Below are 26,031 nucleotides of genomic sequence, written 5' to 3'. Positions count from 1 at the left end.
GAAACCAAGATACACAACCTTTATAGTTAAACATAGAGGATAAATATTGGTAGGATTGCCAGATTTAGCAAATAAAATAACAGAAAGCCCAGTTAAACCTGAATTTCATATATACAACAAATATTTCATGGGTCATGCTTACACTAAAAAAATTTCTTTATATGAAATTGAAATTAATTGAGTGTTCTGTATTTTATCTGGCAACTCTCATATTGGGATCATTCACAGCTGTACTTCCTAATCAGAGAGATATCCAGAAAGACATTTGTGGGCTTGAATTCTAGTTCTGCCACTCACTAGCTCTGTTACTTTCAGTATAACCTTTCTGTCTCTTCGTCTCCTCTTCCTAGTTTTATTTGCAGGGAGTATTTTTTTTTTTTAACACCACAGAGAATCATCTCAATTTAACACTCCCTTAATAGTGTTCTACATAAAACTCACAATTAGCCCACGTTTCAATAGGCCAACTTTCTTTAAATATTATATTTCATTCCTTCTTTTCCCTATAACGTCAAAGGCTGGAGATTTCGTAAAGCCCGTATAACTGCAAATGACTCAGGCATCGGTTTTGGGGTTTAAAAGCCAATGTTGCTTCTTTTTTTCTGGAAGTGAAAGGTATGTGAATTGGGTGTGCGATTCTTTCAACATCTATTGATATTTCTCTATTGTGCTTCAGGAAAGAACTGTTGTCATGATTATCCACTGCATTGTCTTCATAATAAAACAAAACAAAAACAACGGGAAACAAAGTACCATTAGAGGGGATAGAATAATTAATATAAGGTCTAGACCAAAATGAAATATTATGCATCCAACGAAAGAATGAGATGAATCTAAATATATTAATATAGAAAGAAAATAATATTACACACCAAAGAGACAAAATGATACCATTAATGTAAAAATCTCACACAGATGGTAAACAATACTCTGTATTATTTTCTTTGGACATGAAGATATATCCATATCTATGGAAAAAGATCTTGAATGGTATATGCAAAACTGATAAAATAGATTTGATCTGAAAGAAGTGGAGAAAGAGGATACTCAGGTGATGAGAGTTGACTCTAATATTAGAGTCATATTGTAAAATTTAACTAGGCAAATGTATTTCTATTTTATATATGCACCTAAAATTACTTTCTGAAAAACAATGAAGAGATATAAAAATTATGTCAAGAATATATTTAAAGATTGAAAATTGGACAATATTAATACAACATAAAAAAGAATTCAAGGGAAATAGCTTTTAAAAACATATAGAAAACATTTTATATTGATCAAAGAAACTATTCATTAAGAAATTGTCTACAGCTAAGGACATAGGCTTGTTAAAGATGCTTGCATCTATTGAATATATTAATGAGTTATTGGCCTGTAGTTTTCATTTTTTGTAATCTTTTTATCTGTTTATGCCTTCGGTAAAATTCTGTTTTCATGAAAAGAGTGTGAAGTGATCCTTTATTTTCTATTTTATAGAAAAATTCGTGTAGAATTGGTAATATTTATACCTTAAATATTTTGTGGAATTCCCCCGTGAAGACATTTGGTTCTGAAGTTTTCATTGTTGGAATGATTTTCACTATGAATATAATTTCTTGAATAGATATAGAACTATTAACGCTGTAGATTTTTTTTTCTGGCTGCTCCATGTGGCATGTGGGATCTTAGTTCCCCAACAAGGGATCAAACCTGTGCCCCCTGCACTGGGAGCGTGGAGTCTTAACCACTGGACCGCCAGGGAAGTCCCCTGCAGATTGCTTTTTGAGTGACTGCCGGTAGTTTATTTCAGGCAGCTAGTTTATATCATTTATGTTGTTGGATTTATGCATTAAAGCTTATTCATAATATTTCCTTATTATATTTTTAATGTTTATAGTCTCTGCAGTGATATCTTACCTTTAATTTCTGATAATTGGTCATTTATTTCTTTTCTCTTGCTCTTTTGTTTTTTCTTGATCAGTCAGGCTAGGGTGCTATCAATTTTCTTGACCTTATAAAAGAATCACTTTGTGTTTTCATTCATTTTCTTTATTGATTTTCTGCTTTCAAGTTCATTGATTCCTACTCTTATTTTTATCATTTCACTCTTCCTCCTTGCTGTGGGTATAATTTGCTCTTCTGCTAATTTCTTAATGTGGTAGATTAGATCATTGATTAGGGATCTTTCTTCTTTCTTATTCCGAGGATTTCATGCTATAAATTTCTCTCTAAGTATTGCTTTAGAAGCATCACAATAATTTGGATATGTTGTGTTTCATTTTTATTCCATTCAAAATAGTTTCTAATTTTTCTTATGGCTTCCCCTTTGACATATTGAGTTATTGATATTTATGAATGATGTTTAATTTTAAAACAGTGGGTATTAAAAGTATTTTTCTATAATTTATTTCTAGTTTAATTCCATTATGATCAGAGAAGGTATTTTGCATAATTTTAATATTTTAGCCTTAATGAGGATTTTTAGTGGTCCAAAATATGGTCTATCTTGGTAAATGATGCATATGCATTTGAAAAGAATGTTTATTATGCTAGTTGTTGTGTGGAGTGCTCCATAAATATCAATTAGATCGGTTAGTTCATAGTCTTGTCTAAATCTTATTCAAACTTACTTACTATTTATTCCATAAATTATTCAGAGAATCATGTTAAAATGACCAACAATAAATGCATAATTTTCTATTTCTCCTTTAATTTCTGTCTTTTTTGTTTCAGTTATTTTGAAGCTCAGTTGTTCGGCACATACCCATTTGGGATTTTTAGTTCTTCAATTGAATCCTTTATCATTGTTATTCCCCTCTTTATCCCTTTAATGTTCCTTGTTCTGAAATCTAATTTTTACCATAGTAATATATCCACTCCAGCATTCTTTTGATTAATGTTTGCATGGTATGTCTTTTTCCATTATTTTACTTTATTAAATGGCTGTACATGGGTATATTTGACATGAAACACACTGTTAACATTTTTAAATTATACAACACAGTTTTTGTATAATACATAAGCTCATGAAATTATCACCACTCTCAAGATAGCAACATTTCATTCATTCCTAGAAGCTTCCTCACTCCTCTGATAATCCTTCCTTGTTCCCACTCCCTGCAGCCTCCCTCCTGTTCCACAGTTACTCATAGGCCTTGCATTTTCTGTGATTTCATATTAATGCAATAATGCACTATGTGCTTTCTCTTTGCTTTTCCTCTTTCACTACAATAATTATTTTGAGATTCATCTAGGTTGTAGCATATATCAATAATTCATTTTCTTTACTGATATATATCTATAGAGATATATACATAGGTATAGAGATATAGATGTAGATATAGTTATAGGTATAGGTATAGGTATAGATATATTACAGTTTGTAGTTTATTCATTTACTTCTTTTTTTAAATTGAAGTATAGTTGATTTACAATGTTATGTTAATTACTGCTGTACAGCAAAGTGTTTCAGCTATACATATATACATTTTTAAATATTCTTTTACATTATGGTTTATCATAGGATATTGAATATAGTTCTCTGTGCTGTACAGTAGGACCTTGTTGTTTATCCATTCTATATATAAAAGCTTACATCTGCTAACCCCAACCTCCCATTCTATCCCTCCCCCAACCCCCTCACCCTTGGTAACCACCAGTCTGTTCTCTATGTCTGTGATACTGTTTCTGTTTCACATAAATCCACATATAAGTGATATCATATGGTTTTGTCTTTCTCTTTCTGACTTACTTCACTTAGTGTGATAATCTCTAGTTGCATCCATGTTGCTGCAAATGGCATTATTTCATTCTTTTTTATGGCTGAGTAGTATTCCATTGTATATATGTACCACATTTTCTTTGTCCGTTCATCTTCAATGGACATTTAGGTAATTTCCATGTCTAAGCTATTGTGAATAGTGCTGCTATATTCATTTACTTCTTAATGGACATGTGGATTTTTCCTGTTTATGGTTTTTGGCTAATTCAAATAAAATTGCTATGAACATTTGTGCACTAATCTTTCTATGCACATATAGTTTCATTTCTTTGGGGTAAATATCTAAGAGTGGAATGTCTAGATCATATGGTAGGTATGTGTTTAACTTTTTAAGAAACTGCCAAACCATTTTTTTTCAGACAATCATTTTTATTGATAGCCCTGTGATCAGAAAGGAGGCTAATTAGAAACCTTTGGGAGAGGCTGAAATCAAAGGAAAAGAAATATATGAAAAAAATGTCAAAAACACCTATGGCAAAAATAAAACATTTGTGTTTATACATAACCATTCATTTCATATAGATTTCTGTATAAATATGCTGTAAGTAATAGAGGAATAACAAAAAATGGGAGGTAGGAAGCAAATGCCCCATCCACCACTCAGCTGGCTCAGAGGACAATAAAGCCAGCTGACAACCATTTTCCATAGCACCAATCCCTTAGAGTTCTTTCTTCCTCTTTATTTTTATTTTTTATTGAGATATAGTTGATGTATGATATTATGTAAGTTACAGGTGTACAACATAGTGATTCAATATTTTCATAGGTTATACTCCATTTATCGTTATTATAAAATATTGGCTATATTCCCTGTGCTGTACAATATATCCTTGTAGCTATTTATTTTATACATAATAGTTTGTACCTCTTAATCCCTTACCCCTATCGTGTCCCTCCCCCCTTCTCTCTCCCCACTGGTAACCACTAGTTTGTTATGTATATCTGTGAGCCTGTTTGCTTTTTGTTATATTCACTAGTTTGTGGTAATTTTTTAGATTCCACATATAAGTGATATTATACAGTATTTGTCTTTGTCTGACTTATTTTACTTAGCATAATCCCCTCCAAGTCCATCCACATTGCTGCAAATGGCAAAATTTCATTCTTTTTTATGGCTGAGTAGTATTCCATTATATATATATACCACATCTTCTTTACCCCTTCATCTATTGATGAACACTTAGGTTGCTTCCATATCTTGGCTATTGTAAATAATGCTGCTATATCAGGGGCTTCCCTGGTGGCGCAGTGGTTAAGAATGTGCCTGCCAATGCAGGGGACACGGGTTCGAGCCCTGGTCTGGGAAGATCCCACATGCCGCAGAGCAACTAAGCCTGTGAGCCACAACTACTGAGCCTGCGCGTCTGGAGCCTGTGCTCCGCAACGGGAGAGGCCGCGACAGTGAGAGGCCCGCGCACCGCAATGAAGAGTAGCCCTCGCTCGCCGCAACTGGAGAAAGCCCTTGCACAGAAACGAAGACCCAACACAGCCATAAATAAATAAATAAATAAATAAATAAATAAATTTATAAAAAAAAAATTAAAAAAAAAATAATGCTGCTATGAACATTGGGGTGCATGTATGTTTTCGAATTAGTGTTTTTGTTTTTTTCAGATATATACCCAGGACTGGAATTGCTGGGTCATATGGTAGTTCTATTTTTAGTTTTTTTAAAAATTAATTTTTATTGGAGTATGGTTGTTTTTTAATGTTGTGTTAGCTGTTCTATTTTTAGTTTTTTGAGAAACCGCCATACTGTTTTTCCACAGTGGCTACAAGCAATTTACATTCCCACCAACAGTGCACAAGGGTTCTCTTTTCTCCACATCCTTGGAAACATTTGTTATTTGTGGTCTACCAAACTGTTTTTCAATGTGTCCGTACCATTTTATATTCCCACCAGCAGTGTATGATAGTTCCAGTTTCTCCACAACTTTCCAGTACTTAGTGTGGTTAATATTTTAAATTTGATTCATTCTAATAGGTGTGTGGTGCTAACTCATTTTGGTTTTAATTTAAATTTTCCTAATAATGAATGATGTTAAACATCTTTTGATGTACTAATTTGCTATTTCTATACATTTTTTTAAAAAAAAAATCTTTATTGGAGTATAATTGCTTTACAGTGGTGTGTTAGTTTCTGCTTTATAACAAAGTGAATCAGCTATATGTATACCTATATCCCCATATCTCCTCCCTCTTGCGTCTCCCTCCCATCCTCCCTATCCTACCCCTCTAGGTGGTCACAAAGCACCGAGCTGATCTCCCTGTGCTATGTGGCTGCTTCTTACTAGCTATCGATTTTAAATTTGGTAGTGTATATATGTCCATGCCACTCTCTCACTCTGTCCCAACTTACCCTTCCCCCTCCCCGTGTCCTCAGGTTCACTCTCTAGTAGGTCTGCATCTTTATTCCCGTCCTGCCCCTAGGTTCTTCATGACCTTTTTTTTTTTTTTTTAGATTCCATATATATGTCTGTTGAAATCCTTTTCCCATCTTATGTTCTGTTGTTTATTATCTTATTATTGAGCTTTGTGATTTTATATTATGTTGGGTTGTTTATTTTCTTACTAAGTTCCGAGATTTTTTGTATATTCTGGATATGTGTCCTTTATCAAGGTGTGGTTTGAAAATATTTTCTCTCTGTAGCTTCTCTTTTCACTCTCTTAACAGTGTTTTCCAAGGAGAATAGCTTTGATAATGTCTAGTTTATCAATTAGTTTTGTTATGAATCATGTTTTTGGTGTCACATCTGAGAAATCTTTGCCTACCCAAAGGTCACAAAGATTTTTTTCCTATGTTTTCTTTCAGATGTTTTATAGTTTTTGGTTTTATGTTTAATTTGATGATGCGTTTTGGAAAAAAAGCATGTAATATGAAGTGTATTTCAAAGATAGAAAGAAAAAGGGGCATATCTATGATCTCTATGAATGTTAGGCATTTCCTTTCCAACTCTTTAAGCTCTCTGGAGCCCTCACTTTCTACACTGCAGTGCTCGCTTCTGGGTTTCAGAGTGTATTACATTCAAGGCAGGGAGTTCAAAGAGAAAAAAATATGTTAAACCCACTGTCAGTTCCATGATACTTTGAATTTGGTTGTCCTTTCCCAACTTACCCGTTGCTATTTACATTTCAGAGTCCTCATATAGCTTCTCCATGCATTCTGTTCAAGTTTTATTTGTATTCAGTGGCAGAGATGGGTGATGTGCTTATTTTGTGTAACCTGGAACCAGAACCAACACTCCCATTTTCATGTTTCTACCACTACTTTCACCTCACAAACACACACATAGCCTACAAACCACTCCCTTTTCTTCAGAGGACTAAAAGTAAATGTTGATCAACCCAGAAGCTTACATTAGATGCCAGAAGCACCAGAAAGTAAAGCTGTATAAAATATACTCCATTGTTCAATGAATAAGCCCTGTGTACATAAATGTCCCAATAAGGCAGTGGAAGAATTCTGTTTCTCACAAATGTGCCCAGAAAACTCTCCCTTCTTTTAAAAATCCTTACATTTTACTATGCTAAGTAGTTCAATCACATACTTATCAGCTGGACTCTCAATTTGGATAAACAAAATGTTTTCTCATTGTGTACCGTCTGTGCCAATAACTTACCCCAAACTTCCCAATTCTAAGGGAAGATTTTTTTTCAACTTCTCATTTAGTATAATATTTCCTTTTATCCTAAAATTCCAAATATATTTGAATGTTTTCTTTTAATACAAAGGCAGGTTTATATAAAGATGATATATAAATATATCTGAAGATAATGGCTTTTGAAATACACTCTGGGATTAGAATATCTCGGACTATAGCCCACGTTCTGTATTGCTCACCAAAGAACAGAAGTGACAAAGGCCTTTCAAGAGAAATCTCACAGAAAAAGGAATATATTCTCAGTGTCTGGTACAGTGATTTTTTTTCTTTTCTTTCTTTCTTTCTTTCTTTCTTTCTTTCTTTCTTTCTTTCTTTCTTCTTTCTTCCTTTCTTCTTTTTCTTTCTTTCTTCTTATTTTTTAATATTAGGATTTTTAAAACATCTTTATTGGAGTATAATTGCTTTACAATGGTGTGTTAGTTTCTGCTGTATAACAAAGTGAATCAGCTATACATATACATATATCCCCATATCCTCCCTCTGCCTCTCCCTCCTACCCTCCCTATCCACCCCTCGAGGTGGACACAAAGCACTGAGCTGATCTCCCTGGGCTATGCGGCTGCTTCCCACTAGCTATCTATTTTACATTTGGTAGTGTATATATGGTACAGTGATTTTTAAGTTTGAAACTTTGAAATATTTTCTCTTCCTGCTAATTATTTATATTTATATTAAGTCATCCTGGAAAACTCATGAGATTTGAATGGCTTTATTTTTCTTTTGAAGTTAATATAGAAGATGTGTTAAGTACTTCTTTATGTTCCCTAGATTAGAATCAATTGAAAAATAAGATTTGGGTGACAGAGAGGTGGACATCAAAATGTTAGCTTTATTCCTGATATTTAACCAAAACGCTTGCAAATAATTCCCCCTTGAGCTAGACAAGTTTACTTATCCAGTCTCTGTTACTGCTAGAAAATTGCTGCCTTCATCATTTCCTAGTACCACAGAAAGGGTCCATTTTAACTTACAACATAAAGAAAGCCAGAATGAACCCTCATTGTAGACAGTCAGATCCAATGACAAAAGAAGGGACTGATCCAGGCATACAATTTCTTCTCCCAAGCTCACCATTCATCCTCCCCAAGGGAGGGAAGTTTAGGGAGAGAGATCAGGAGTGTTACTGTGAAGTCCTTCAACAGGGAAACCAGTAGCCAGGGAAATGGAGGACCTTTGACCCACCTTCATCCCAATGTTTCATAAGGTCTTTGTTCTTTTAACTCACATGTCTTAACCATTAATTAGACTTAAGTAAGCCAAGTGTGTAGCTGCATATCCCATCACCAGATTTTATTAGAGGTGTCTTTTTACTCACCATATTGAAACTTTCTTACTTGCCAATTGAGCCCTGTGCTGTTGGTACTACAGTCAGTAGTACCATCAATTCCTTGTGGATTTCATCTAGCCACCTGGTTACCACGATCTCATTAGCAAGATTTCCCACACCTGTAGCAGCAAATTATTCATTTACAAACATAGTCTTGCTTTCTCTGTAGTCCTAGTTTCCTACTCTAAGTTCACTCCCTCTCCTATTTCCCATCTTCCCTTACATCCGTCTATGTTGTTCAATATAGTTCATCAGAAGTTCTAATATAAGATCACATTTAGATATACCAATAATAAAATGACCAGAATGTAGAGATGCTCCAAATTTGAAAACGAATAAAAAGTTCCCCTTTCCCTTTATGAACTTCCCATAAATAAATAAACTGCAAAGAATTTAATAAAAATTATTTTGCTCTTATGTCAAATTAAATTAAAACTCAAAGATCTTAAACTCCTCCACCATGTATTTTTTCTATTTAATTTTGGCCAAAGTCGTTCCTGATGCCTGGATAATGCTGAGCTTATGTCAACAGCTACATCCTCCGATGTATTTCATTGGAATGAGTATAGTGCTTTTTAAAAAATCACTTTATTGAGGTATGATTGACATAAAAAGCTGTACATTTTAGATGTATACAACTTGAATTTGGAGATAAGTATACAACCATGAAAACGTCACGTCACCAAAATCTATGTCATAAACATATCCATCACCTCCAAAAGTTTTCTCCTGTCCTCTTTATTTATTACTATCATTTTTGTGATAAAAACACTTAAGATCTACCCTCTTAGAAAATTTTTAAGTATTCAGTATATTATTAACTGTAGGCACTATGCTGTACAGTAGGTCTCTAGGACTTATTCATCTTGCATAACTGTTTGTACCCTTTGACTAATACCTCTCTGTTGGTAAAGTATTTTTAAGCCTCAGAAATCACAGGAGTTGAATCACGGTTTCTCATGAGCTTCACTTTTTAAAAAAATACAAATAAAGAGCAGGTATCAAGAGATTTGATTTCCATATCACTCCTTCATTTAATTTATTTAACAAATGTTTTGAGGGTATCTCTTATGTGCCAGGCCCTAAGATATGAAGCAGAAATAAAGGAGTCAAAAAATCCCTCTGAAGATGGTCCTGAAGCTGGCATTCTAAGAAGCTCATCATAAATACAAGTAGAAAACAAACAACTTCCAGATTTTTAAGGCAATTATGCCATGGAAAATTATGTTCCCAGAACACAGTACATGGTGTTGCCAAAGAGCACAGCAACAATTGAATGGTATTTGATGAAATGAGGGTACATGGACACAATCTTAGCTTCAGTATTGCCAATCATTTATGCAACTTGTTTAGATGAGAAAGCCTAATTTTAAATTCAGTGAGAGAAATCTCCTTTTAAGAGGTCAATATGGAAAAAAAGAGGTCAACATGGAACCATATTATTTAAACATCTATGGATGAGTGGGGAAAATCCCACTCATGAATACTGACTCCTCTATCAGAAGTGTCACTTGAGACATTGCTATCTTCTAAGTTTTGAAATTTGCAATGATTGGCAGCCCCAATGACAAATTCTTGCCTGAAGTGCCTATCTTTACTATTAAGTATATTTCTGTCCTCTTAATTTCCACTTCTACTCCATGTTTCTCATATGATGATACTTAGTACATGTAGGTTTTGTTTAGTGACATAGTTTCCAGATTCTTTCATGAGTGTACATTTTTATTATATGCCATAATAGCTGCTACCACATATTCATGCAAAGGAATTGTATAGGCCTACGAAATCTGCTTAGAACAAATGTTAGTTCAGTAAGGTCACAGAATAAACTATCAACATGCAAAAATCAATTGTATTTCTATTTGCTGACAATGGACATGCAGAAACCAAAATTGAAAAAAACATAATTTACTATAATTGCAAATAAGTTGAAATACTTAGGTATACACTTATCAAAACACATATAGGTTCTGTATACTGATAATTACAAAATGCTGAGGAAAGAAATAAAAGACCTACATAAGTGGAGAGGCATACTGTATTCATGGATTGGATGACTCAATATAGTAAAGATGTGAATTTATTTATAGGCTTGTTGCAATTCCTATAAAAATCTCAGTAGTCTTTTGTAGACATAGACAACCTTATTCAAAATTGTATATATAAAGGCACAGGATTTAGTATAGCCAAAACAATTTTGTAGAAGAAGAATAACACCACTCTATCCAATGTTGTGTGTATCTATATCTGTATCTATACCATAAGGAAGATATTGTTGTACTGGTGCAGAGATACATACATAGTTCAAGGGAAAAGAATAGACAATCCAGAAATAGACTCATACAACTATGCTCAATTGATTTTTGACCAAGTTGTAAAAACAATCCAGTAGAGGAGGGATAGGCTTTTCAACAAATGGTGTGGAGCAATTGGACATCCAAAAATAAATAAACTGTGACCTAAACATCATACCTGTTAAAAAACTTAACTCAAAATGGAGCACAGCTTTAAATGTAAAACATAAAACTATAAAATTTCTGGAAAAAAATAAAGCATGAGGGAAAATCTTTGGGAAATAAGGCTAAGCAGAGTTCTTAGTTCTTATACTAAAAGCACAATGAAAAAAAGGAAAACTTGATCAATTAGACCTCATTGAAATTGAAAGCTTTTGCTCTTGAAAGTCCACGTGAAGAGGATGAAAAGAAAAGCTACAAACTGGACAAATATTTGCACAGTACACATCCTACAAAGGACTAGCGTTCAGATTATATTAGAGAACTCTCAAAACTCAATAGTAAATAGAAGCTAGAAAGTAGGCCAAAGACATGAGCAGACATTTTACCAAACAGACTATACAGATGGAAAACAAACACATGAAAAGATATTCAATATATTTAACCATTGGAGAAATGCAAATTAAAACCACAATGAGATATCACTACATACTTATTTGAAGGGCTAAAATAAAAGAGAGTGGCAGGAATTCCCTGGCAGTCCAGTGGTTAGGACTCAGTGCTCTCACTGCCAGGGCACGGGTGCAATCTTTGGTCAGGGAACTAAGATCCCACAAGCAGCATGGTGTGGCCAAAAAAGAAAAAAATAAAGAGAGAGGGGCAATGCCAAACATTGGTGCGGATGCAGAGAAATGGGATCACACATATATTGCTGGTGGAAAGTTAAAATGATATACACTGTTCTGGAGAATTGTTTGGCAAGTTCTTATAAAGCTGAGCACGCAATTACCATAGGACTCAGCAACTGCACTCTTAGGGATTTTCCTCAGAGAAATGAAGATTCATTTTTATAAAAAATATTCACACAAATGTTCACAGCAGCTTTATTTGTAATAGTCTAAAATGAAAACAACTCAGTTATCCTTCAAAGGGTAAGTGGTTAAAGAAACTATAATTTCTTTATATTACAGTCATACTGTGGAATACTACTCAGCAATAAAGATGAATAAGCTATACACACAACAACTTGAATGAAACTCCAGGAAATTATGGTGAGTGAAAAAAGACAAACCCAAAAGGTTATAAATCTTATTATTTCATTTACATAACATTTTTGAAATAATATTTGAGAAACAGAGGATAGATTAGTGTTTGCCACTGGTTAGGGATGGGTGAAGGAGGAGAGGGAGGTAAGTAAGTTTATGAAAGAGCAACAAAAGAGATCCTCATGGTGTTGGAACTGTTCAGTATTTTGACTGTGGTGGTGAATACACAAACCTACTCAGGGAAAAAGATGTATATAATTAAATACACATACAGAAGCTCAAGTAAAACTGAGGAAATCTAAGTAAGGTTGGTGGATTGTGTCAATATAAATAGCTTTGTTGTGATATTATGCTATACTTTTGCAAAGTGTTACCAATGAGGCAAATTGGACAACAAAACGTAAAAAGGGTCTCTTGTATAATTTATTATAACTGCTTGTGAATATACAGTTATTTCACAAGAGTGTAATTTTTAAAAAAGTTTAAAAAACAGAATTGAACAAAAATGGCGTAGTAGATAACAAGAAAATTCTGTCCTCCACAAAAGCAATGAATAAACTGGGGGAAAAACCTATCTGAATCAACTTTTTAAGAACTCTGGACACTGACCAAAAGCTTGCAGCAACCAGGGAAAGAATCAAGGAAAAAAGGCTGAAACTTGATAAGAGATTTTTGTGACGTTTTAAATTACCCTGGTTCCATTCCCCACTCCCCAGTTTGGTGGTGGCATTGAAGACAACAGGCTGCTTTCTCCGTATGGGTAGCTGCACTAGAAAGATAATAGGGACCTTATTGTAAAAGAAAGGTGGTTGATTGTTTTGGTCTGTCTCGTGCATCCCTGGAGTACTGGTTTAAAGGCTTGCTCTTATCACACCTAACTCTCCCAGCCCTGTGGTGGTTGCTGGGTACATTTTTTGAAAACACTTAAAGTCAAATCAGTTGCTGCTGCCCAGGGTAATGGATTACAGTTGGGACAATTAATAGACTCACCAAAATGCCTAGGAAAGTCTGGGAATGAGACATTTGGGAAATGAGGGCTAGGAAAACTATGACATATTCCTGAAAATATAGAAAGCCTCTTACAAGCCCAGGGTAGAGTGTATACTTAGAAAAGACCTGAGAAGGCTATAAGCTCTCATCTCTGGCTGACTTCTACGCTCTGCAAGCAAAAAAAGGACAAAAGGCAGAGTTACAAACTGACAGGCTCAGTGTTGAAGACATGCCTCAACATACACAAAGGCTCTGTCTGCAAAAACTGGGATTTTAAAAATTCCAGGCCTTTAAGGGAATCTTTGTCAAATCGCTAGCTGACCACTAAGCAAGTGGAAGAAAAAAGAGATTTCAATGTCTACACATGAGAAGGAATTCAGACTTTACAAAATTAGTACAGAAGTCACTAAACAAACAAACAACGACTACTACAAAAACTACAACAATAAACTTGGGAGAGGTAGGAGAATCTTATTTACTGAGTGCCCCAATTGTAATATTCAAAATTCTCAGTTTACAAAAAAAATTAAGAGACAAACAAAAGCACAAGAACGCATCATCCATACACTAGACGAAGACAGTAGAACTGCTCCTGAAGAAGTCCAGCATCTCCTTCACACCAAAATCAGATAAAGACATTACAAAAAAAGGGAAAACTCTAGAACAATACCTCTCATGAACATGGATGCAAAAATCTGCAACAAAATCCTAGCCAACTGAATCCAGCAATGTATAAAAAAAGCAATACATCATGACTAAGAGAGATTTATTACAGGTATACAAGGGCTAGTTTATTATTCAAAAATCAATTCATGTAATTCATCACATCAACAGGCTAAAGAAGAAAAATCACATGATTATATCAATAGATGCAGAAAAAGCTTTTGATAAAATCCAACACAGATTCATGATAAAAACTCTGAACAAGCTAGAAATAGAGGGGAACTTCCAAAACTTGATAAACAGTATCTACAAAAAAACCTACAACTAACAAAACACTTAATGGTGAGAAACTAGATGCTTTCCTCAAGTTCAGAAACAAGGCAAGATGGCCAGTTTCACTACTCCTATTCAGTATTGTACTGAGAGTCCCATTTAATGCAATTAGACAATGAAAGGAAATAAAAGGAATACAGTTTGGAAAGGAAGAAATAAAGCTCTCTTTGTTCATAGATGATATATCATTATCAATGAAGGAAATCTCAAAAGAGTCAACAAAAATGTCCTGGAACTAGTAAACATTTATGCAAGGTTGCAGGATACAAGGATAATATACGGAAGTCAATTGCTTTCCTGTATATCAGCAATGAACAGTTGGAAATTTAAATTAAAAACACAACACCATTTACATTAGTACAAAAACCTAAATACCTAGGCAGAAATTTTATAAAATATGTACAAGATCTGTATGAGGAAGTTACAAAATTCTTTCATTACTTTTTATTACAAAAGTAATAAAAGATCTAAATAAATAAATATTTCATATACATGAGTAGGAAAACAATATTGTTAAGATGTCAGTTCTTCCCTACTTGATCTATAGATTCAACACAATCCCACTCAAAATTCCAGCAAATTATATTATGGATTAAAAAAACCCTGATTCTAAAATTAATAGGGAGAGGCAAAAGGCCCAGAGTAACTAAGAGAATGCCCCCATTATTTTCCTTTTTCTTGAGTAATTACTCTGGCTAGAACTTCCAGCATAATATTTCAAAGAAGTGGTGAAAGCAGGCATTCTTGTCTGGCTTCTGGTCTCAGGGGAAAGTTTTCAGTCTTTCATCAGTATGTATATTGGGTGTGGATTTTTCTTAGATGCCTTTTATCAGGTTGAGGAAGTTCTTTACTATTCTGAGATTGCTGAGGGTTTTAATCATGAAAGGGTGTTGGAAATTGTTAATGTTTCTTTCTACATCAGTAGAAGTGATCATGTGGGGTTTTTCCTTTATTCTATTAAGATGATGTATTACATTGTTTGATTTTTGTATGATGAACTGCCCTTGAATTCCTAGGACAAATTCCACTTAGTCATAGTATCTGATCTTTTAAATTTGCTGTTGTATTCAGTTTGCTAGTATTTTGTTGAGGATTTTTGCATCTATATTCATGGGGGATATTAGTCTGTAGTTTTCATGTTGTTTTTGTCTGGCTTTAGGAACAGGGTAATGCTGGCCTCACAAAATGAGTAAGGAAGAACTCCCCCCTCTATTTTTTCAAAGATTCTGAGAAGGATAAATGTCCATTCTTCTTTAAAAGTTTGGTAGAATTCACCAGTGAAGACTGGTCAACGGCTTTTCTTACTTGAGAAGTTTTTGATTACTTATTTAATATCCTTATTTATTATAGAACTATTCATATTTTCTATTTTTTCCTGAATCAGTTTTGATAGTTTGTTTATTTCTAGGAATTTGTCCATTTCATATAACACACAATTTGTTGATATCCTGTCATTCATAGCATTCTTATTATCCTTCTGATTTCTGTAAGTTGAGTAGTAATGTACTCACTTTTATTTCTGGTTTTAGCAATTTTTATCTTCTGTTTTTCTTAGTCTACATAAAAATTTCTCAATTCTGTTGATCTTTTCAAAGAACCAATTTTGGTTTTGTTGATTCTTTCTACTGTTTTTCTTTTTTAAAATATTTATTTATTTATTTGGTTATGTTGGGTCTTAGTTGCAGCACATGGGATCTTCGTTGTGGCATGCGGGATCTTTTTCGTTGCGGCATGCAGGATCTTTAGTTGCGGCATGTGAACTCTTAGTTGCGGTGTGTGAACTCAGTTGCAGCATGCGAACTCTTAGTTGTGGCATGTGGGATCTAGTTCCCTGACCAGGGATCGAACCTGGGCCCCTGCATTGGGAGCACAGGGTCTTAGCCACTGGACCACCAGAGAAGTCCCTCTACTGTTTTTCTATTCTGTATTTTTATACCTCTGCTGTAAGCTTTATTATTTTCTTTCTTTTGCTAGCCTTGCATTTAGTTTGCTCTTTTATTTATGGTTCTTTAAGATACGATGTTAGATTATTGATTTGATACCTTTTTTTATAATAGGCAATTATGATCATAATTTTCTCTTTGAGTCCTGCATGTGTTGCATCCCATAATTTTGATATATTTTGCTTTTATTTTCATTCATCTCAAGTTACTTTTAAATTTCTCTTGTGTTTTCTGCTTTAATCCAGTGGTTGTTTAAGTGTGTGTTGTATAATTTCCACATATTTGTGAATTTTCAAGTTTTAGTTATGTTATAGATTTCTAGTTATATTCTTTTGTGGTCAGAAAATATACTTTGTATGATTTCAATCAATCTTTTTACATTTGTTGAGTCTTGTTTTGTCTAACATATGGTTTATCCTGGATCCATGTGCACTTGAGATGAATGTGTGTTCTGCTGTTGTATGGTGAAGTGTTCTGTATATATATTTTATGTTCAATTGGTTTACAGTGTTGTTCAAGTTCTCTATTTCTTTATTGATCATTTCTGTAATTCTATCCATTATTGTAAGTGGGTTATAGAACACTACATCTATTATTGCAGAAAATACTTCTCCCTTAAATTCTATCAATTTTTGCTTCATATATTTTGGGGTTTTGTTGTTACCTGTGTATATGTTTTTATTTTTAAAAAATTTAAAATATAATTAATTTTATTTAGTTTAATATAATTAACTTTGAATATAATTAATATAAGTTATTTTTAACAGTCAAATGTAATTCCATAAGTTGGTGATTTAAAAAAAATTTTATTGGAGTACAGTTGCTTTACAATGTGTTAGTTTCTACTGTACAGCAAAGTGAATCAGCTATATGTATACATATATCCCCTCTTTTTTCAATTTCCTTCCCATTTAGGTCACCACAGAGCACTGAGTATAGTTCCCTGTGCTATACAGTAGGTTCTTATTAGTTATCTATTTTATACATAGTATCAATAGTGTATATTTGTCAATCCCCATCTCCCAGTTCATCCTACCCCACCTTCCCCCTTGGTATCCATACGTTTGTTCTCTATGTCTGTGTCTCTATTTCTGCTTTGCAAATGAGATCATCTATACCATTTTTAAGATTCCACATATGTGCATTAATATATGATATTCGTTTTTCTCTTTCTGACTTACTTCACTCTGTATGACAGTCTCTAGGTCCATCCACATCTCTACAAATGACCCAATTTCATTCCTTTTTATGTCTGAGTAATATTCCATTGTATATATGTACCACATCTTCTTTATCCATTCATCTGTCGATGGACACTTAGGTTGCTTCCATGTCCTGGCTATTGTAAATAGAGCTGCAATGAACATTGTGGTACATGACTCTTTTTGAATTATGGTTTTCTCAGGGTATATGCCCAGTAGTGGGATTGTTGGGTCATATGGTAGTTTTATTTTTAGTTTTTTTAAGGAAACTCCATACTGTTCTTATATGTTTTTAATTGTTATATAGTCTTGATTACCTGACCCTTTTACCAATATATAATGTCCTTCTTTGTATCTTTTAATTTTTAAAAATCTAATATTAGTATACACAACCAGCTCTCCTTTGGTTACTCTCCTCAGGTTTATTTTATTTTTTCTGCTGTTGTATACTGTAGTTTTTTGCTTAGTTACTTTTCTAATTTTTCTATTTTTGCAAAGATTGTATTCTTTGTTGTGTGTAGTCACTGAAGTCTCTGTTCTGTTAGCCTAGTGGCCAGCTACTGATTTGACAGAGATTTCCTTAAAAGCCTGGAGTCAATAGAAAAAGAGAAAGTAAAAGAAGAAGAAGAAGGAAGAGGAGGAGGAGGGGGGAAAGGAGGAGGAAGACAGTGGGGAGGAGGAAGAGGAGGGGGGAAAGGAGGAGGAGGAGGAAAGGAGCAAAAACAAACAAACAAGAAAACCTCTCCTGTTTTTTGTGCATTGACTCTGAGTTGGGGCACGCTTTCAGTGCTTAGCCAGGCCATTAAGAACTCAGCCTTCGGTTTCACTTCCTGCTTATATTGAACCTTAAGGTCAGCAGAGGTTAAAACTCGGGCCTTCTCAGGTCTTTTGTAACTATGCATCTATTCTTGGGTATGCATGTGTCCTTTGAGAGTCCCCAATATAAACAAAAGCATTTCAAAACCCTTAATCCTCCATGTGTCTCCTTCCCCAGCTTCTTCCTTGCAAGGCTTTTCAGTTTGTCTGCTTCTTGCCGTGTCTGTTACTCCTTGCTCCAGGTGGTGGCTTGTATGTTCCTTTACAGGCTTTTGACATATACCTCCAGGGAGGCTACTCCCTGAGAACGTTTTGAGGGATGCAAAACAAAGAGAAGTCCATGAACAGCTCTCCTCAGGGAGCTGCCGGACAGGTCACAACACACAATCACATTTCTTTGAAAACAAGGTTCATGTTGCTCCTCTGGCACTAACAAGCCATTCCAGGCATGTGGGCTATCATCCACATGGGCATCTCTGAGCTGGCGAGTGGCAGATGATAAGCAGGTAAATAAAAATGCCTTGACACTCTGTTAGCAACAATTATCAGCTTCTTTCTTCTTTAAGGACTCCCCAGGCTGTTGCGTTTTTAAAACTGTGGTTAAAAAAGCCACATAACATAAAATTTACCATCATAACTATCTGTACTTGTATAGTTCAGCACGCATAAGTATATTCATATCGTTGTGAAACAGATCTCCAGAACTTTTTATCTTGCCGAACTTAAACTCTATATCTGTTAAATAGTGATTCCCCTTTCCATCCTCCCCTAGCTACTGGTAACTCCCATTCTACTTATGTTTCTATGAATTTGACTATTTTAAATACCTAATGGAAGTGGAATCATACAGTATTTGTCTTTTTGTGACTGGCTTATTTCACTTAGCATAGTATCCTCAAGGTTCATCTATGTGGTAAGGTGTGATAGGATTTCCTTCCATTTTAAGGCTGAATAATAGCCCATTGTATGTATATACCATACTTTGTTTAGTCGTTCATCTGTCAGTGGACATTATATCCCTTCATCCGTCAGTGGACATTTTGGTTGCTGTTGAATGTGTTTGATTAGATTCTGGAGTTTCAAAAAAATTGATTCTGACAGTTTTATGAAGCTTATTTGTTGCTTCAGTGGATTGAAAGATCCTTGGACTTCTCTACTCCACAATTTCAGCAGGCCACTTAATAAATATTTTTTAAAAATTCTACATCACACATTGAAATCAACAATGAAAATGTGTATAACATATTACAATTTTTATTTGCAACTATTTTACCTGAACATCTGTCTTCCTCTTAAAACATTAACTTATGAAGTAGAAGGAAAATGGATAATCACCCATTGAATAGGAAATGCAATATAATTTTTATTAAAGGAGATTCTGTAAAGCTAGAGAGAAATCAAGAAAGTGGGTCTCATTCTTCCCATAAATTCAGCTACAATAGTAATTACTGTGAAAAAATATGTAAATGACATCACATGTGAGGTGCAGTTGACCTACCATAAGGATTAAAAATGCAGTCAGGTCTAGGTTAAGTCCTTAGTATTTATTTTCACATCAAGTTCTTAAAATAAAATAGTTTTTCTAACATTTTTTTAAAAGTCATGTTCCAAGTTAAGATAAACAGTTAATTGGCTTCAGATTTTAACTTTTAATCATGTATGGAAGCATACTTCATTTTATTGTATTTCACTTTATTGTGCTTCACAGATATTGCATTTTTTAAATTGAAGTATAGTTGATTTAAAATATTGTTAGTTTCAGGTGTATAGCAAAGTGATTCGAGTTTTTTTTTTTTTTTTTTTTTTGCAGATTATATCCCATTATAGGTTATTACAAGATACTGGGTATAATTCCCTGTGCTGTACAGTAAATCCTTGTTACTTATCTATTTTATGTATAGTAGTTTGTATCTGTTAATCCCATACCCCTCATTTGTCCTTCCCTCTCCCCTTTGATAACCACTAGTTTGTGTTCTGTGACAGAAACAGACTCACAGGCTGTTTCTGTTTTGCATACACATTCATTTGTATTATTTTTTAGATTGCATATAAAAATCATACCATATAGTATTTGTCTTTCTCTGTCTGGCTTATTTTACTAAGAATAATATTCTCTCGGTCCATCCATGTTGCTGCAAATGGAATATTATATTGTGTTTTTTACACATTGAAGGTTTGTGGCAACCCTGAGTCAAGCAAGTCTATTGGCACCATTTTTCCAGCAGCATTTGCTCACTTTGTGTCTCTGTGTTACATTCTGATAATTCTCGCAGTATTTCAAACATTTTCATTATTATTATATTTGTTTTGGTGATCTGTGATCAGTGATCTCTGATGTTACTAATGTAATTGTTTTGGGACTCCATGAACTACACGCATATAAGATGGCAATCTTAATAAATGTGTGTATTCTCACTGCTTCACCAACTGGTCATTCCTCCATCTCTGTCCCTCTCCTCAAGCCTCCCTATTCTCTGAGACACAACAATTTGAAATTAGGCTAATCAATAATTCTACAATGGCCTCTAAGTGTTCAAGTGAAAAGTCACTTGTCTCTCACTTGAAATCAAAAGTTAGAAATGATTAAGCTTAGTGAGGAAGGTGTGTGTTGAAAGCCGAGATAGGCTGAAAGCTAGGCCTCTGGCACCAAACAGTTAGCCAAGTTGTGAATGCAAAGGAAACGTTTTTGAAGGAAATTAAAAGTGCTGCTCCAGTGAACACACGAATGATAAGCAAGGGAAACAGCCTTATTGCTGGTATGGAGAAAGTTTCAGTGGTCTGGGTGGAAGATCAAAACAACCACAACATTCCCTTAAGCCAAAGCCTAATCCAGAGCAAGGCCCTAACTCTCTTCAATTCTATGAAGGCTGAGTTGGGTGAGGAAGCTGCAGAAGAAAAGTTTAAAGCTAGCAGAGGTTGGTTCATGAGGTTTAAGGAAAGAAACCATCTTAATAACATCAAAGCACAAGGTGAAGCAGCAAGTGCTGATGTAGAAGCTGCAGCAAGTTATCCAGACCATCTAGCTAAGAAAATTAATGAAGGTGGCTACACAAAACAACAATTTTCAATGTAGATGAAACAGTCTCATATTGGAAGAAGATGCCATCTGAGACTTTCATAGCTAGAGAGAAGTCAATACCTGGCTTCAAAGCTTCAAAGCACAGGCTGACTCTCTTGTTAGGAGCTAATACAGCTGGTGACTTTAAGTTGAAGTCAATGCCCATTTACCATTCTGAAAATCCTAGGGCCCTTAAGAATTACGCTAAATCTACTCTGTGCTCTATAAATGGAGCAACAAAGACTGAATGACAGCACATCTGTTTACAACATGGTTTACTGAATATGTTATGTCCATTGTTGGGGACCTACTGCTCAGAAAAAAAGATTCCTTTCAAAATATTACTGCCCAACGACAATGTACCTGGTCACTCAAGAGCTCTGATGGAGATGTGCAGTGAGAAATTGTTCTTGAAAGGAAGTCAATCAGTGTGGCAAATTTCATTGTTCTTATTCTAAGAAACTGCCACAGTCACCCCAACCTTCAGTAACCACCACCCTGATCAATCAAAAGCCATCAGTATTGAGGCAAGACCTTCCACCAGCAAAAAGACTATGACTCATTGAAGGCTCAGATGATGGTTTGAATTTTATAGCAGTAAAATATTTTAAAGTTAAGGCATTTACTTTTTTTAGATACAATACTATTGCACACTTAACAGACTACAGTGTAGTGTAAATATAACTTTTATATGCCCTGGGAAACCAAAAAATTCATGTGACTCCCTTTAGTGAAATATTTGCTTTATTGAGGTGGTTTGGCACTGAACCCGCAACATCTCTGAGGTATGCCTGTATTTAACCATATTCAGGTAATTGTCATATTTACCTAAGTGGAGGCCTTTTTATGTAATACATTTCCAAACTCCTAGATCCTGGCTCATTTACTCCTTCTAGCAGCCTGGAATGACTTGCCAGTCAGCATTTATATTACTAAAACTTATGAGCTACTCTATGAATAAGCCAGATGATAAAGCTTTCTTGGCTTATGAGAAATGACTATGTATTTAGAGATACAGGAGTCAGACCAAAGTGCTTACATTTCCTACAGTTTATACCAAACTAGATGGGCTCTCAAGCAGTCAGCCTGGACTCATACTCATAGATTAGCCAGATCATGAATACAATGACTCTAGCTGCCTTCTACATGTTGTCAGATGGCTATATTAAGAGGATCCAGTCACTATCAGTTAGGAAGACAACCAAAAACCTGTCTGTTTTAAGAAGCCATCCAGCCATTGAAGAATTGATACTCCCATAAATGAAATTTCAGGGAAGTGTATAGTGAAGAATCTTTCTCAAGGCTGCCAAAATGATTTATTGCATGCTGAGATTTCATTCACACACATAATAGACTGCATTAACTTTATTTTTTAAATGCAGGTTGTTTTCTTGCAAAACCAATTGAAGTTAGTGATAATATATAAGATATTATCTGTCATTGGTTTGATGTCTCAAAGCTATTTTTCCAAAAATAAATAGGCATAATAGGGGAAATTCAGGAATTATCTTAAAAGGAAATCCAACAGTTTATACCAATGAAGCAAAAAAAAAAAATTGATTTATATTTCTGGAAAAATATACATTAAATTTAAAAAATTTTTATTGCCCAATATCTGACATCAGTGACTTTTTATGTAAAAAAAAAAAGAATGTGAACTCCATTTTAAAATATTAAGTACACTTAAAAGAAATGAAATAAAATAAAATAATTTCCTTTAAATTTGAGGAATTGGCCCATTTCATCTAAGTTATTTAATTTGTGTTTATAGAGTTATTGATAGTATTTTATTATCCTTTTAACATCCATGGGATCAGTAGTGATGTCCCCTCTTTCATTCCTGATATTGGTTATTTGTGTCTTCTCTCTTTTTCTTGGTTATCCTAGCTAAGAGTTAGGTTTCATTGATTTACTCTATTGTTCCCCTCTTTTCAGTTTTTTTCATTTCTGCTCCAATATTTACTTTCTTTCTTCTACTTGTTTTGGATCTAATGTGCTCTTCTTTCTCTGGTTTTCTAAGGTGAAAATTTAAGTTGTTGATTCTGGCAAAAGGGATAGGGGGAAATGTTGGACTCTGTCTTATCCAGAACTGGAAATTACTGATTTTTAATAGCTTTCATATATGAATAAGTTTAAAATCTTTAATACATTTTTGATTTGGTGATGCCTACTTATATTTTATAAAATATATACATAATTATTGCTGGTTATCTTAGCTTGAGTGTCCACAAAAGAGAGTGTGATACAAGAGTTTCCATTTGAGTAGCTCATTTGGCAAGAGATTCTAGTGAGTCAGAGTAAGAAAAACGTGTGGTGAAGCAAGGAAGAAAAGTCAAACAAGGATGTGTTATGAAACTGCACATCACTACAGGCAAGTGGTGCTTGACCCTATGGGTCCAAAGTCGGCATCCATTTTTGTGATTTTAACTACCACCTCTAAGATAGAATGGGTGCAGTGCGTTCAATGTAGAATGAGGTAGCTGGATGATATCCTTGAAGGAAGGGACAGAATTGAGTGCCCAGCATCAGATGTTGCTCTTGGGGAATTATACATTCAGAAGTGGGAGTAGCTTGATCATCCCTGGAGAGAGAGAACCAGTGCTGTTGAACACAAGCTTAGGCTCCATCCCTGCCATCAGGACAATTCATGGATTCATTGTGCCAGAACCATGATGACTGAGGAGAGAAGCTGTTTGACATCCACATGAGTCATCAGATCCACTTGGTTGTTAAGTGCCTTCTCTACAGTCAGTTCCTTGGATGGCCATTAATATGAGGCACAGAGACACATATGCTTTGTTTCCATTCTCATAGTTCTAACCACATGCCTCATATCCAGACTTCCTTATCTTCAATTTCCAATCATTCTTCTTGACATACCAGCCAAATCATTCACCACAGTCCAGGAGACCACCTCAAGCTACTACTCCCTCCATACAAAGTGAAGAACCTGGTGTAATGCTCACAGCTCTGCCAACTGGAAGTTTTACCCTTCAACATTATTCTTTAGGGCTACTCTAACTGAAGCTGAAGTGTGGTGGCAGTCCGTTTATAGCCACCATTAATATTTAATGCTCAGAGGGATCTGGGCTGAAAAAAAAAATGGGGCATATGTTCTTGATCTGCCCTCCTGACATGACGTATGCTGTGGTTAATTTTGCTAAAACTTTGTTCTGATCAGGTTACTTCCCTTTTCACCAACCTTGCCAAAACAATAAATATTTATTTCCAAAAAAAAAAAAAAGAAGTATACATCACTTAATTTTGCGAAAGGTTATTCTTTATGAAATACAAGTGGAGTATTATTCACTTGATTACTGTTGACTCTAGTATTTATTTATTTATTTATTTTTACACTTTAAAAATTAAAGTATAGCTGACTTACAAGAAAAAAAAATTTAATGCTCACACATCTGTGCACCAGTCTTGATAATTTCCTCTTCCATTAGTTGGTCATAGATCACCCCCTGCCTCACGAGGGGCATCATTGTAACAGTGGTCAAAGGCATGGGGGTTTGTGCAATCAGTCAGTTTATTTGTGCTTTCTCAGGCTGGATCCTGGAGCATTTCCATCGTGGGTGGACTGCTACTGAGCCTGCCAGACTTTATCACTTGGTGAATCTTATAACGTACAGCTTGTGGTGGGCAGCTCCTGTCGTATAGTCACTTGTTAACTCTTGGTTAGGCACTCCATATATACTAACCTCAATAGCATATAAGGAGCTATGTTTTAATTGGCAAGTAGCTTACTGACATAGGAGGTATGGCTTTTGTTCAGAACCCCAGGATTCTGTGTTGCAACTCCCATATTGTGGCTTAGAATGACTTAGATAGTGCATCCTTATCCATCACAGATGCTGTAAGCATTATCAGATATGCTGAGTCATATGGCCTGAGTAGCAGAACAACTTGCACTGCAGATCTGAAAACTTGGTGGGGGACCACAATTTTCCACTGCAGCTGCTAACATCAGACTTTGACTTGCCAAGTCTCATGTTTTTCTTTTTGTACAAAAGAAGTGAGCTGTTCATACTCTAGCCCTGGAATACTATCTATAAGGCATTGCCACGTATTTCTGTCAGTCAAACTAGTTGGACTCTACTCCGACCTTGCTTCGCATTATGGTAATTATACCCAACTTGCTCCTGAGGTTTTGTGCTGCTACCTGGGCTCTGACATTCTGGAATCTTATCATCTCCATTGCAACATAGTTTAGTTCCAATCATGGCTTGCAGAGGAGATCCAACATTGAGTTTCTCAAAAATGTCAAGTGTTCCCCCTCACCAGCACAGTCTTTATTATTGTAGTGTTTTCTCTGCCCTCCTAGGGAAAGTAGTTTAGAGATAGGTCCTCGTCTCATGCAATAAATTATTTCTAATACCTTCACTCCCTTTGACCTTCTCACCAATTCCTCAGTACTCTGGCAAGGAAGTTCTAATATCTCCATCTCATTTACTGTAGCCTGTTGTCCAAGCTTAAAAATGCCACCCAAGCAGCATATGAAGGCAGCTCCAGGTCATTGAACCCTGAGTCATAGGTTTGTACTCCTATGACTCATGTCAGTGAGTCCTCAAAATCCATTCCAATGTATATTATCCCTGTTCATATTAGTACACATTAGCCAGTTCCTATAGTTCTTTCTGGATTTTCCACCTAAACAGAGACTGTATTTTGTTCCTTGTGCTGTGATGATACCTTACCCTTGTCATGAGTTGGAAGCAATGAAAACTATCAGTGTTGGGTGTTGAGAAAGACAAGCAATGTCTTTTTGGGGT

At 35.0% G+C, this 26,031-nt stretch overlaps 1 protein-coding gene across 3 annotated transcripts in view; it reads right to left on the bottom strand.

Moving 5' to 3' along the window:
* Nucleotides 1–26,031, bottom strand: part of PWWP3B (PWWP domain containing 3B) — a 96,556-nt gene that overhangs the window by 39,942 nt on the left and 30,583 nt on the right. Inside the window, exon 5 of one of the 3 annotated variants that reach the window (XR_009500246.1) lies at nucleotides 17,006–18,792. The exons of the other annotated variants lie outside the window; for them this stretch is intronic. The gene's annotated coding sequence lies outside the window, so the exon portion shown is untranslated. Of the gene's footprint in view, nucleotides 1–17,005; nucleotides 18,793–26,031 lie in introns of those variants that run through there. 3 annotated transcript variants of the gene reach the window in all.

This window comes from Balaenoptera ricei, chromosome X (genome assembly GCF_028023285.1).
Source record: "Balaenoptera ricei isolate mBalRic1 chromosome X, mBalRic1.hap2, whole genome shotgun sequence".
Taxonomy (NCBI): Eukaryota; Metazoa; Chordata; class Mammalia; order Artiodactyla; family Balaenopteridae; genus Balaenoptera; species Balaenoptera ricei.
This window is presented reverse-complemented; position numbering and strand designations above follow the sequence as displayed.